We start from the raw sequence: 15029 nt of genomic DNA, 5'->3' as shown, positions 1-15029 counted from the left end.
AGCAGTGTGGTGTGAAATCACTAGCAGGGCTTGACTTGGACTGAAATAGGCGCCGGTACTAATTTTGAGTGCTGGTAGTGTGTTTATATTTAGGTGCAGGAACTCCGCCGTACTTTAAGGCCTATTCTATAAGAGGTGCAGGAACTCAAGCAGTAGAAAATGTGAGGTGCCGGTATTCAGTTCCGGTGAGCTCCTGTCCAAGTCAAGCACCGGACACCAGACAGACAGGGACACTCATACCAGTGGCAGCAGTTAACACTATAGTATAACAGAGACATATGGCCTAGGTTAGTATACGTATTTCTTCAGACAGTTGGAAACATCCCAGGTCTGAGAATTGTCTTTGGAAATCTATACCTGCCAGCCTCTCTCTCTCTCTCTCTCTCTGACATGTCAGACAACACAACACATGCCCAGAGTGATGCCACCTAGTGTATGTTTACTCTAGACACAGACTCAGATTGAGGTGCCTGTACTCTGTCATGCTGAGTTTGACAGTTAGACAGTGGGTAGACAGAGGGCTATAGGCCAGTAAGTCATGGGTTTAGGCTTACTTAGAGATCCCTGTTCAGATATTATATTACAGAGATTTGGTGTAAAGTACGGGGTCCCAAAATACCATCTGTGATGATTAGTCATCATAGTGTCACATGCTACAGTGCAGCCTATTTTGTAGAGCATTCAAACTAAATTATAATAGATAATGAATTCTTATTTTTAAATAAGTGTTTACATACTGTAGGTAGGTCTATGTTTAGTTGTGGTAGTTGTGGTAACTAATTAATCCAAAAGTCTGCAAACCATGGTATCTGAAGGCTTGGGCGACCTCTGGTGGTTCTATTGAAAATAATAAATGAATGGAAATCACTGTATTGTAGCCCACTATGTCTAAAATGTATTCAGTGCTAGGCATATACTAGCGCACCACCAAATTTTTTTCGTTATTATGGATAGGGAAATGTATCCATGACGCAGTATCTCTTGCTCTCTCTTCATATTGAGAATAGACAAGGATAAGCAAGGATGAGTAGACTACAACTCCAGCAACAAGTGGGAGGTGAAAAGTGATCCAGTCCATGTATCGTTAGCAAGTGACGTCGACATGAAGCGCATATATTTCTATTGCCTGCGTTAATATAGGCTGCTTTCAGATTTAGATTTTACGCACATTCAGTATAGTCTGCATCTTCATCAGTTTGTTCATCTACACCTGACCAAACTTCTGACAACTTTTTTACGTTGCAACACCGTTCAACGCGACTCCGGACCCGCGACGAGAATTGATCATGTGCGCCGACTGCCTGAATCCATGCAAGGACAGAGAAAGTTGCAGAAAGGTTTTGAACTCAGGCGAGATGGACAATGAGCCGCGTATGATGAAAGAAGAAGAATCCAACTTTGACCATAGAGATGTTGGTATCTGTCAGAAAGGATGCGGGCTTCTCTTGTCCCATGCAGACATTGACCATTGCTGCTTGGATGCGCTTCGTATGCTGAATGATGGGCTCCAGGAGAGAAGCGCTACCATGGAGCACGAAGGCCGAATGCAGAGGCTCAGGTGGGGTAGGAGAGAGCAATCCCTCCTCGCCCAGGTGTCATCCATCCAGAGCGAAGCACAGCTGACTGCTTTGAAGTACAAGCGAAAGTTACACCAATACATGTTGAATATCAACAACATAACCGAACAGGTTATTGGACGTTACAAGCAGGTGAGGAATATTAAACACTTGCAAGTATTGATTTTGATATAGCATGTTTCACAATGCTTAGGTAAGCTACTGTACTGTATTTGAGATGGTGACATAAATACTTGATATTTCATTCATTATTGAGCTAAATTATTAGCTATTTTTAATAAGATATAGAGCCATTAATTGAAGAGTATACAGTTTTGACACCAAGCCTCCATCACTTTTCCCTTATGATAATGTACAGAGTAACTCGGGAGCCCCTGGACTCTGTGTGTCCCAGGTGTCTGATCAGGGTCTCGCTGATGCAGTGTTCGGGCTCCAGGACCTGGAGGAGCATGGCGGGGTACCAGAGGTAAACCATCACAACACTGTAACTCAGGTGATTTCACAGCTGTACTGTGGCTTTACCCGCTCAGCGTATTACTCTTCTGTGAGGTTTAGGCTTTTCAGAGCACATCGTCGACTCCTTGTGACTGAGGGGATTCCGTCAGTAGCTATCATCAGACCTATTCAATTCAGCCTATTGCAAATACCTTGTCTTTCCCCCTGTCAGACAAGCCTTTGTTCAAACATTGACTTTAGGGATCCCATCCACTGTGTATGGTATTGAGTGGTAGTGTTCTGAAGCTTAGTTAGAGTTTATAGACAGTAAGCTCAGTTCACACCCTTTCCTTCATTGTTTTGTGTGGTAAATGTCATGCTGAGAGTGTTTTGAATTCCTCTTTTATCTCTTCAGGAAGTAGGCTAGTTACATTTCATAGATGATAATAAAATGGTGGCTTGGGGAATTATTATGTCACAATTTTCCATCCCAAAGCAGACCACTTCAGGTTGTTAAATTACGAATGGAAACAAACACTAAATGTGGTGGTTTATGCTTCCTGAGGAGCGATGGGCCTAAGTACGTATGGAAATCTTACTGTGCTTTCAGTTAATGGATAAATCAAAGTCTTTCCCACTAACAGTAAGCTTGTCATTTAAAAATTGTCTGTGGGAAATTCCATAGCTTTTACTGTGACCATGTGATTCAAGCCCAGCCCTGTTTCTGACCTTTAACCTGTAACTTTTACACAGAAGTGGACAGAGTGACAGACAAACAGTACATGACAAACTACTTCTCCTGCTGAGTTTTGTTCCAACTTCAAATGAGAAACATGGCCCCAAAGAATGGTCTTTGATGGGTCACAGAGGATCAGGTGTATTTCCTGGTCACGTTCATACAGGTCATTGTGGCTGTTTTCAGGGTGTTGGTGTCAACTAAACACCCGATCAGATTTCATCCGAAGTCATTACAATGATTGATTGTTCAGATGGAGAGGAATGTGAGGGGAAGTTGTAATCTTGTTTTCTTTGTTTATGGACTAGTAAATGAATGCCTGTTACTTTGCATTTAGACTAAGTCATTAATGGAATATTTCCTTTGTCCAATTTGCTAAATTCCTCAAGTTGTTTTCAATTCTTAAACTATGTCTACACTTATAATAGTTTGATCTAACTGCTATTGAATGAGTGTGGTCTAGGGGTTTCAGCCCATATTAAACCACCTCTCTCTTGGCTCCTGCTGCTTTCTATCCTGACAATAGACTTTCTGTCAGAGAACACTGAGGTAGATTATGTGGGTGCATCCCAAATGGTTCCCTATTCCCTACATAGTGCACTACTTTTTCCCTTATGGGTCCTGGTCAAAAGCTGTGCACTAGGAAATAGGTTGCTATTTGGGGACGTAGCCTGTGTTATTGACTTTCTCTGACCAGGGAGACAGTGTTTTGTTTGGGGCCAAGGGGGACAGGGGAGGGTGTGGGTAGTTTTAATTGTGGTAATGGTCACATAAAGTATGTTTAATGGCCTCTAGCATGCTGTGAGAGTGCAGCTAGACTCACTTTTGATTAATAGAGAAAATTGTTTAATCTGTGCTGGCAGCTCTGGAGAGGGACACACACAGACACACACAGACACACACAGACACACACAGACACACACAGACACACACAGACACACAGACAGACAGACACAGCTACTTCCAGACTTTTATCATGGCTAAACAGTTACACTAGATAAGCCAGATAAGAGTGGATCTGTAATTGTCTCTGCTGTTGTTTTCATTAATGTGTTTGTCAATACCTGAGTTTCCTCCATTTTGTCAAAATCCCAAAGGAATTGTCTTTAGGTCTTGCTCTGTAATGATGAGGAACTGTAGAGATACAATATCATACTATTTAATTCTGTGACATGAACTGGTAAACATCTTCACAAGCTGTTAGGATTTACTGTTAAATCTGGTGTTGCTTTGTCTTTTATCAGACTCTCTTCGTAATCTCCACAGTTGTAGTGTTGGTTGGCTCAGTCAAATTGGCTGGGAAGTTGTTGTTACACCTCACTAATGGTAAGAGCTCACTTCATTTGGAATGTTTGCCAACTGCCAGTTTTTTAAATGAGCTAGAGACAAAAGTGCAGGGTTTCTGTGATGGTGAAGTACCCTGAACACTGCTGGAGTGAGTCCTTGTCTACAACCAACAGCACTAGTCCATGAGGAAGTCCATGAGGAAGTCCATGAGGAAGTCCATGAGGAAGTCCATGAGGAAGTCCATGAGGAAGAGAGGCTGTGCTGTGACAGGGGGAAGCCTGTAGTATAAGCCTGCCAAAGTCCCATCTCGTGTGTGTGTGTGTGTGTGTGTGTGTGTGTGTGTGTGTGTGTGCGTGACAGTTTGTTGTGAGCAGTGATACTGTAAGTTTCTATACAATGAGCCAGGTGGTGTTGTTTTCATGCATCTTGAGAACATTGGATGTAGATGCTGCAGCTGATAGTCTTCACACTGGCCTCGCCCAGAACACTGGCCTCGCCCAGAACACTGGCCTCGCCCAGAACATGAAGTCAATGAGGACAGTCAGTCAGTCAGTTCTTTTGTTATCGAAGAGGACTAACTGAAGTAAGACGAGTATGATTTGGACAGGCTGAGTCACTCCTGCCTTACAAAGGATCCATATCCCCTACTAGATGGGCAGACTAAAACTGGGTGAGGTTAAATATGCCTTCATTGTTATTCATAAAGCTATGAGTCGGCCACTAGTACGGCATGGTTTGGATATGCTTCCTTAAACAGTCATCTTCCAATAGCATACTTTCAGTATACTGGTTAGGACACATGTAATGCTGTTTTTGTAATGATGATATATTAAGTATTTCATGCATCCATCCACTTCAGTTTCATTAGCTCAGATTGTAGCCCAACTGCTCTTGTCAAGTGGCAAAGGACCATAGTTTAGAGTGTTGCTGATACAGTAATGCTATTCTGGAGAGGTGCTATTGACTAAAACAAAGTGAAAACTAAAGTACTATCAGGCCTTTTCACTTGGCGGAGAGTGATTCTACAGGAGTTGTAGCTGGTGTCATTGATACCGTAGCCTGGAGGAAGGGCAGGGTGGGGGTGGGGGGGGGGGGGGGCGTAGCCTGGAGGAAGGGAAACTGGGGGGGGCGTAGCCTGGAGGAAGGGAAGGCTGGGGGGGGGGGTGTAGCCTGGAGGAAGGGAAGGCTGGGGGGGGGTGTAGCCTGGAGGAAGGGAAGGCTGGGGGGGGGGGGGGGGGCGTAGCCTGGAGGAAGGCAAGGCTGGGGGGGGCGTAGCCTGGAGGAAGGCTGGGGGGGGCGTAGCCTGGAGGAAGGGAAGGCTGGGGGGGGGGCTTAGCCTGGAGGAAGGGAAGGCTGTGGGGGGGGGCGTAGCCTGGAGGAAGGGAAGGCTGTGGGGGGGGCGTAGCCTGGAGGAAGGGAAGGCTGGGGGGGGGGGGGGGGGGGCGTAGCCTGGAGGAAGGGAGGCTGGGGGGGGGGGGGGGGGGGCGTAGCCTGGAGGAAGGGAAACTGGGGGGGGGGGCGTAGCCTGGAGGAAGGCTGGGGGGGGCGTAGCCTGGAGGAAGGGAAGGCTGGGGGGGGGGCGTAGCCTGGAGGAAGGGAAGGCTGGGGGGGCGTAGCCTGGAGGAAGGCTGGGGGGGGCGTAGCCTGGAGGAAGGGAAGGCTGGGGGGGGGGCGTAGCCTGGAGGAAGGGAAGGCTGGGGGGGCGTAGCCTGGAGGAAGGGAAGGCTGGGGGGGGAGGAGCCTGGAGGAAGGGAAGGCTGTGGGGGGAGGAGCCTGGAGGAAGGGAAGGCTGTGGGGGGAGGAGCCTGGAGGAAGGGAAGGGTGTGGGGGGGCGTAGCCTGGAGGAAGGGAAGGCTGGGGGGGGCGTAGCCTGGAGGAAGGGAAGGCTGTGGGGGGAGGAGCCTGGAGGAAGGGAAGGCTGTGGGGGGAGGAGCCTGGAGGAAGGGAAGGCTGTGGGGGGGCGTAGCCCGGAGGAAGGGAAGGCTGTGGGGGGAGGAGCCTGGAGGAAGGGAAGGCTGTGGGGGGAGAGGAGATGGAAAAGGTCATTATGTTCGGGCCCAGAACACAAACATGACAGGAACAGATAACTCTGTGACCAGAGAAAAAATAGATTTATCACCTTTACTTTCTAGTCGGTTGATATGATACATTTTTTTCCCCCTTTCTTGTGCTGAAACGAGTCTGAGCTGAGACCCCAAACAAAAGATGATTGCTGATGGAAAAATAGAATAGGATTTGTTCCCCCTCAGTAAAAACAATGTTTTACTGATTTTGGCTGTGTTTCTGTAGAAACAATGTTATGCTGTTGCTTTGCTGAGAGATATTATCAGAGAACCATCACCTCTGTGTGGTGACAGACAGACAGACAGACAGACAGACAGACAGACAGACAGACAGACAGACAGACAGACAGACAGACCAGACAGACCAGACAGACCAGACAGACCAGACAGACAGACAGACACTGGTGTCTCAAGGGTCATATCCATTGTGGAGAGAGGCTGCTACTGGATGTCAAAGGCACATACTTACACAGCTAATCGAGACCGGTTAACTGTGTTCTCCGTCAGTTCCCTACAGTACTTACAGTCCCTTGTCTACTTCTAACAGACCAAAGGTCAGCATTTAGATAACTCAGCTGGAGGGTGTTTTTTACATTTCGTCCTTTCACAATTGGTAGATGAAGAAAACTTGAATATACTTCTTTGTCAACAAGTGCATGGTTGCATAGGGGTGCAAATGTGGGGTGCATAGTGTTACTGTTGTACGTTCCAGATGCTTGGGCTGTTTTCTGTACCTGCTATGCTCTGTGAGCAGGGTAAGTGTTTACTCTAGCTCCTGCTCACAGAAGGGACCGCCCTCTATGGTATTTCCTATTTCCTGTATCATTTGACTAATATGCACAACTGCCTTCTAGTTGGTCAGGTAGCAGCTCAAACATCCTTCCTCATGGCTTTATTTAGATAGTAGTGAAGGGTAACTTTTTATTTAGATAGTAGTGAAGGGTAACTTTTTATATTTAGATAGTAGTGAAGGGTAACTTTTTATATTTAGATAGTAGTGAAGGGTAACTTTTTATATTTAGATAGTAGTGAAGGGTAACTTTTTATATTTAGATAGTAGTGAAGGGTAACTTTTTATATTTAGATAGTAGTGAAGGGTAACTTTTTATATTTAGATAGTAGTGCGGTGGTGAAGGGTACGAGAAGGCAGTATATTGATACATCAGGTGTGTTACATAGTTGTGTAAAAGAAGATCCTGGTCACTGGGCTTATCAGTATCACTAGTTGATTTCATGTTAAGTTTCGGACTCACTGCCATCGTCAGAGAACTCGTGATTCTTCAGTTCTCTGTGTCGTTTAATGTGCTCCTGATGAAGGGTTAACTCAAATCTTAGATTTGATATTGAGCTAAGGAATTCTCAGTGTTTTATTTCCTTGTCAGATTGGCTAACCTTCTGTTGTTCTTAAGCTTTGAGGCGTGTGGCCTTAAAAGAGGCAGAGGTTGAGATGTCATCTGGACCACAGAGGGTGTTGCTATGGAGCTGGACCACAGAGGGTGTTGCTATGGAGCTGGACCACAGAGGGTGTTGCTATGGAGCTGGACCACAGAGAGTGTTGCTATGGAGCTGGACCACAGAGAGTGTTGCTATGGAGCTGGACCACAGAGAGTGTTGCTATGGAGCTGGACCACAGAGAGTGTTGCTATGGAGCTGGACCACAGAGAGTGTTGCTATGGAGCTGGACCACAGAGAGTGTTGCTATGGAGCTGGACCACAGAGAGTGTTGCTATGGAGCTGGACCACAGAGAGTGTTGCTATGGAGCTGGACCACAGAGAGTGTTGCTATGGAGCTGGACCATAGAGAGTGTTGCTATGGAGCTGGACCACAGAGAGTGTTGCTATGGAGCTGGACCACAGAGAGTGTTGCTATGGAGCTGGACCACAGAGAGTGTTGCTATGGAGCTGGACCACAGAGAGTGTTGCTATGGAGCTGGACCACAGAGAGTGTTGCTATGGAGCTGGACCACACCACCAAGGTCGTTCCATGTCAACGAAGACATGACTGTTGTGTTTGGTGGTGTGTGTGTGTTGACTCTGTCTCTTTTCCCTCCTTGGCGGCGCGTTATAGTGTGTGTTGAGGGCTGTTGTTTTAGGCAGTCGGTGTGAAACAGGAAGCAGTTCCACTAAAGCCCACTGTGGTCATAGACACAGGGTTTTTTCTGCATAAAAAGTCTTGGGCGGGGTGTTTTTTCGGTCCGACTATATCCAAATATTATTAAAATATATATATATATACACTGAACAAAAATATAAATGCAACATGTAAAGTGTTGGTCTCATGTTTCATGAGCTGAAATAAAATCCCAGTTTACATCCCTGTTAGTGAGCATTTCTCCTTTGCCAAGACAATCCATTCACCTGACAGGTGTGGTATACCATGGCATTACACAGGTGCACCTTGTGCTACGGACAATAAAGGGCTACTCTAAAATGTACAGTTTTGTCACACAACACAATTCCACAGATGTTGAAGTTTTGAGGGAGAGTACAATTGGCATGCTGACTGCAGGAATATCCACCAGAGCTGTTGCCAGATAATTGAATGTTCCTTTCTCTACCATAAGCTGCCTCCAAAGTTGTTTTAGTGAATTTGTCAGTACCTCCAACTGCAGACCACATGTGGGCGAGTGGTTTGCTGATGAACAGAGTGCTCCATGGTGGTGGTGGGGTTATGGTATGGGCAGGCATTAGCTACGGACAACCAACACAATTGCATTTTATCAATGGAAGTTTGAATGCACAGAGATACCATGACGAGATCCAGAGGCCCATTATTTTTTTTAAGTTATCTGTGACGATCAGATGCATATCTGTATTCCCAGTCATGTGAAATCCATAGATTAGGGCCTAATTAATGAATTTAAATTGACTGATTTCCTGATATGAACTGTAACTCAGTAAAATCTTTACAGTTGTTGCATGTTGTGTTTTATATTTTTGTTCAGTATAAGATCATCTTTCAGTACCAACAATCACCAAAATAAAAGCTAGACAAACCCCCATTGATTTTGTTATAACATTTGAGTCACTCAGATAGCATAAGCCATGGCAAAATGTGTAGAAGTGCAGGAAATTAGCTTTAAAACTGCTACATTTTGTCACTGCGGCTAAAAGGAGAGCCTCTAAAATTTGCAGTCTGTGACCGCACCAGTGGCCACACCCCATTCACGGCCACCATCTAAGCCCAATTTTGACCCAGACAAAACCCTGAGTGAGGGTTGCTGGGCTTTTGGCTTGAGCTTTTTGAAAGGCTCCTTTCAGCAGTTGGAGTTCTGGTTATTTTGGTTGGGGTGTAGCTCATGACGCAATCTTCAACTAATCACATCAGTTGACCCTTACGAACTACCCTTTAAATCAACTTTGATAAAATCAAATTTTATTGGTCACATACATATATTTAGCGGATGTTATTGCGGGTGTAGCAAAATATGACATTTGACGCTTGTTCATCAACATTTCTCGTGTGTGTGTGTGAGTTTCTGTATGTGTGCACATCTGCGTTTATTGTGTGTATGTGATGGTGAACCTCACAGCACAGAAAATTCCATCTGACCTCAGACCAGAAGATTGTCCCAGCTTTCAGGTGCTCTGAGCTGAGGGAGTCCCATTTGACTGGAGCAATTCATGATCCCACTCAACTAACAGCAAAGGGCTCTGTTCACACCTTAATGAATGCAGGCTAAAGACTCCCATAACCACTCCCCTGAACCTGGGTGGCATATATCAGATCAGAGCTCAACACCCATGGCTGCAGCAGCTGGGAAAGAAGTCTAATGTCATAATAGCACAGTTTAAAGCCATTAGATACTGTGAGAAATGAGCCCAAACGAACCAGGCAGTTGATTTAACAGATTGAGGGACTGTATTTTGAGGGACTTTGTTACAGTGCTTGGGAAAACATAAAAAAATATAACAAAAATAAAACACAGCTGTGTCTGATGAAATTCTTTCACCCCACTGTGAACTGATGGCACTAAAGGGTCTACCCTACCGCATAGACGTTCCCTCGTGAGACCAGCTCTCTGTATCTCTGTGATGAGTAGACGTCTTTGTAATGACGTGATTCACAGACCAAATAGCTGCTGTGGTTGACTGTTAACCCCCCCACCCCTCAAGTCTCACTGCTGGGGGGTCCGTTAGTCATTGACCCGGTGGTTCTCTTACCGTAAGAGTGAGTCGTTTTCTGTGACGGTATCTCAGACAGATGTGGCGTAATGTCCAGCTGTTACAGGATGATTAGGAAAGTCCTGATTCAGCACACACACACACAGCTTGCTGCTTATCATAAAAGCTCTCTCAGCAGTGTGAAAGGAATGTGTGGCCAGGCATGCCTGGTGGGGGAGTGTTACCGACGGGACCATTCTCTAAAGCCTCATGGCCAGCACCGTTTGAATGACATTAATTAGGGCAAAATACCATCAAAATAAATGTATTCTCTTTACAGTATATAACCCTTTTTATTTAAGCTCCAATCAGCAGCATTTCCAGTCTCAGACAGTATCTCTCTTCAGAAGGAGGGAATCCTAATTAGGTGAGGGTGAAGGAAGTCTTTCGATGCAGAGAGACTGGGAGGAAACAGGATATTACAGCACATCGGAAGGGGCTGAAGGGAGGGATAAGCCAAGGTAACATGCCAGGTGCACTGGGGGGTATTAGTCCATTAAGCTCTGCACTGTACTCCTGCCAAGGGGGAAAGCCAATCGGATCCAAAGCAATCCTTGCTTTGAAAAACCTCTTTACTTTCACTACATGTTGAAGGGTGGTTAACCCTTCAACACGTCGCTGAATGAAAAGAGGTGAAAACTACGTCACACTTTGTTTTGATGGTCTTTTCAGTTACCCTGGCACTTCAGTGGAGAGACTTAGAGAGAAGCCAGCTGTCTGACTTCATCCATGTCTGAGTGAGAGGGTTTTGTGGGAACCTGTCGTAACCTCTTGTAAGGCACACAGGTTAGGTTACTCTGTGTTTACGTCCAAGTAAAAGATACTCCTCAACTATCTGATAAAGTGCTTCCTCATCAGCTTTTCAGGTTTCGTTCGTCAGGAAGTTTGATTCGACCCCTGTAGAGGAAGACATGTAGCTTCATACACACTCATCCCACCCTAACAGCTTCACAGGCATCTGCCTTGCCATGCCTGCCCCTCCATTAACAACAACTAATGAATACTAATGAATATTGATGAATACTAATGAATACGCATAGGCCTATTGTTTCTCCTTTCAAAGAATCTTTCTAGTCCCACAAGTTGAGTAGAAAGACGTGAGTTTGAACAATAACAGTGTGGAAGCTTATACGGGAGGTTTGACAGATCTTCATTCATCAATGGTGAAGTGTGTGTGTGTGTGTGTGGGGGGGGGGGGGGGGGGGGGGTTCCTCAATCAGAACCCACCACTGACAGCTCTGTATTATATGGCCTCGTAAGAGGAAATTAATAGAGACGAGCTTTGTGTGTGTTCTTATTTAAATGTTATTAAAGCCAGATAGAGCTACCTGATTTAACCCCCCCCCCCCCCAAGGGAACAGGAGCTGTGATGGATTTGATTTTAATTAGAGAAATTAGGTGAATGGAGTCTGAGGAGATGAGTGAAATGATGAATGTTCATGACGTAGAAACAGTCCTATTGTTTCCTAGATCGTCCCTCTTGTCTTTTGATCGTCATTCTTCTAACCCTCACCTAAAGGAGGAAGATTATCGTTTACTGGTTATCAACCAGTTCCAAGTAGCTGATTAGGTTGTCTGAGATTGGAAGTGACTGCGTACAGCAATACATTTGAGTTGTCTTTTCAAATGTAACCTGGGGGGGTCTCTCTCGTTCATCAGAGGAAGTATTATGTTTGGTCCAGCAAGTGTGTGTGTGTGTGTGTGTGTGTGTGTGTGTGTGTGTGTGTCTTTTTATTTATGTAGTTTTTCTACATGCACGTCTGTTCTTCAGTGTTTTCTCTCTGGGCGGTACAAGTACGTCAGTGTTTCTTTGCTCCATTTCTCCCTAATTGACCTCCACTGTGCAGGGTGGGACGTAGATAGATATCTGTGTGTGTGTGTGTGTGTGTGTGTGTGTGTGTGTGTGTGTGTGTGTGTGTGTGTGTGTGTGTGTGTGTGTGTGTGTGTGTGTGTGTGTGTGTGTGTGTGTGTGTGTGTGTGTGTGTGTGTGTGTTTGTGCTGAGTGACCACAGTGAGGTCACAGCCGTACAGTTGGTACCAGGCCTCCCCACCAACAGACAACCAGGCCAAACTATGATTGGATTATAGCCAATCAGATCCAATCCATTTAATTGCATCAGTTCTGCCAACGGTAAGATCGTATTGTTCATTATTATACGTCATTTGTTTAGTAAATTGTTATACCCTGAAGCAAGCCATCCTGTATGAGTTTTGAATGAGGTAGGTAGTGTGACTGCAGTCTTCGTCCAGCAGATGGCAGAATACACATTATGTGCAGGTGAAAACCCCCCAGTCCTCACTAGACAGTACAGGGGGAGGACGCATTGCATTCTAGGAAATTAAATTAGTTAGGGGCCGGGATTGTTCTGGGACTGTCTGAACATCTGTTAGTATTCTTTCTGTTTAGATATATATGTTTATTACTGGTTTAATACAAGTAACTGTATGTTAGGCTAGTCTTTGGCAGCACATGGAATGCTCTCTTTTCTTTGCCAAACAACTTCGGGACATGTCTAGGTAATCTGCCTGCTATGTGTTGTCTATCTTGGTAGGCTATAAGTGGAGGGTCTCTTCAAGATGTCAAAAAACATTTGTAGGGTATAGGCTACTGCTTGTGCTTTCCCCTCCTTGCTCATCTCCCTTCCTGACTCATCTCCCCTCCTCTCTCATCTCCTCTGTCGTCTCCCCTCCTCTCTCGTCTCCCCTCCTCTCTCGTCTCCCCTCCTCTCTCGTCTCGTCTCCTCTCTCGTCTCGTCTCCCCTCTTCTCGTCTCCCCTCTTCTCGTCTCCTCTCTCGTCTCGTCTCCCCTCTTCTCCCCTCCTCTCTCGTCTCGTCTCCCCTCTTCTCCCCTCCTCTCTCGTCTCCCCTCTTCTCCCCTCCTCTCTCGTCTCCCCTCTTCTCCCCTCCTCTCTCGTCTCCCCTCTTCTCCCCTCCTCTCTCGTCTCCCCTCTTCTCCCCTCCTCTCTCGTCTCCCCTCGTCTCCCCTCGTCTCCCCTCGTCTCCCCTCGTCTCCCCTCTTCTCCCCTCCTCTCCCCTCCTCTCTCGTCTCCCCTCTTCTCCCCTCCTCTCTCGTCTCCCCTCTTCTCCCCTTGTCTCCCGTCCTGACTCATCTGTTCTGAGATTCTGTGCATTTCCAAGAGATTCTGTGCATTTCCATCCTTACATAACACTCACCACCACGTTCAGCCTTCATATACTGTAACCTTCACAGAAAGAGATGCTTCATTGAGATCAGATGCTGCTTTCTAGCAGAGAACTAGTTAAGTTTCCCCCAAATTACACTGTTACAATCTTACTTAGTGAAGAGTCCTTCATTTCCCACCAAAAAACTGTAATGACCAACTTGATTTCCTCTGGTGTTATCGTAATCTCCTATAGCGCTTGAAAAGGGCTGACATTTCTTATGCAGCTCCCTCAATACTTTTTTTGTGTGTGTGGGTGGGGCTCTTCCAGTCATAAACATAGCAGACCGTGGGGTGACCTAACATAAGCTACCCCCACACACATTGAACCACTGGGAAAACTTCAAGAGTCATTCAAGCCTCCGATTTGCTAGACAGCCAGTTGTTGATTTTGAGTTCCAATTGACCAGCAGTAGGTAGTTTCCTCTGGGTTAGACCTGATGAAACAACAGCAGTAGGTAGTCTCCTCTGGGTTAGACCTGATGAAACAACAGCAGTAGGTAGTCTCCTCTGGGTTAGACCTGATGAAACAACAGCAGTAGGTAGTTTCCTCTGGGTTAGACCTGATGAAACAACAGCAGTAGGTAGTCTCCTCTGGGTTAGACCTGATGAAACAACAGCAGTAGGTAGTTTCCTCTGGGTTAGACCTGATGAAACAACAGCAGTAGTTGGTAGTTTCCTCTGGGTTAGACCTGATGAAACAACAGCAGTAGTAGGTAGTTTCCTCTGGGTTAGACCTGATGAAACAACAGCAGTAGTAGGTAGTTTCCTCTGGGTTAGACCTGATGAAACAACAGCAGTAGTAGGTAGTTTCCTCTGGGTTAGACCTGATGAAACAACAGCAGTAGTAGGTAGTTTCCTCTGGGTTAGACCTGATGAAACAACAGCAGTAGTAGGTAGTTTCCTCTGGGTTAGACCTGATGAAACAACAGCAGTAGTAGGTAGTTTCCTCTGGGTTAGACCTGATGAAACAACAGCAGTAGTAGGTAGTTTCCTCTGGGTTAGACCTGATGAAACAACAGCAGTAGTAGGTAGTTTCCTCTGGGTTAGACCTGATGAAACAACAGCAGTAGTAGGTAGTTTCCTCTGGGTTAGACCTGATGAAACAACAGCAGCAGTAGGTAGTTTCCTCTGGGTTAGACCTGATGAAACAACAGCAGTAGTAGGTAGTTTCCTCTGGGTTAGACCTGATGAAACAACAGCAGCAGTAGGTAGTTTCCTCTGGGTTAGACCTGATGAAACAACAGCAGCAGTAGGTAGTTTCCTCTGGGTTAGACCTGATGAAACAACAAAAGCAGTAGGTAGTTTCCTCTGGGTTAGACCTGATGAAACAACAACAGCAGTAGGTAGTTTCCTCTGGGTTAGACCTGATGAAACAACAGCAGTAGTAGGTAGTTTCCTCTGGGTTAGACCTGATGAAACAACAGCAGTAGTAGGTAGTTTCCTCTGGGTTAGACCTGATGAAACAACAGCAGTAGTAGGTAGTTTCCTCTGGGTTAGACCTGATGAAACAACAGCAGTAGTAGGTAGTTTCCTCTGGGTTAGACCTGATGAAACAACAGCAGTAGTAGGTAGTTTCCTCTGG

The sequence above is a fragment of the Salvelinus namaycush genome, chromosome 21 (assembly GCF_016432855.1).
Source record: "Salvelinus namaycush isolate Seneca chromosome 21, SaNama_1.0, whole genome shotgun sequence".
Lineage (NCBI taxonomy): Eukaryota > Metazoa > Chordata > Actinopteri > Salmoniformes > Salmonidae > Salvelinus > Salvelinus namaycush.
This window is presented reverse-complemented; position numbering follows the sequence as displayed.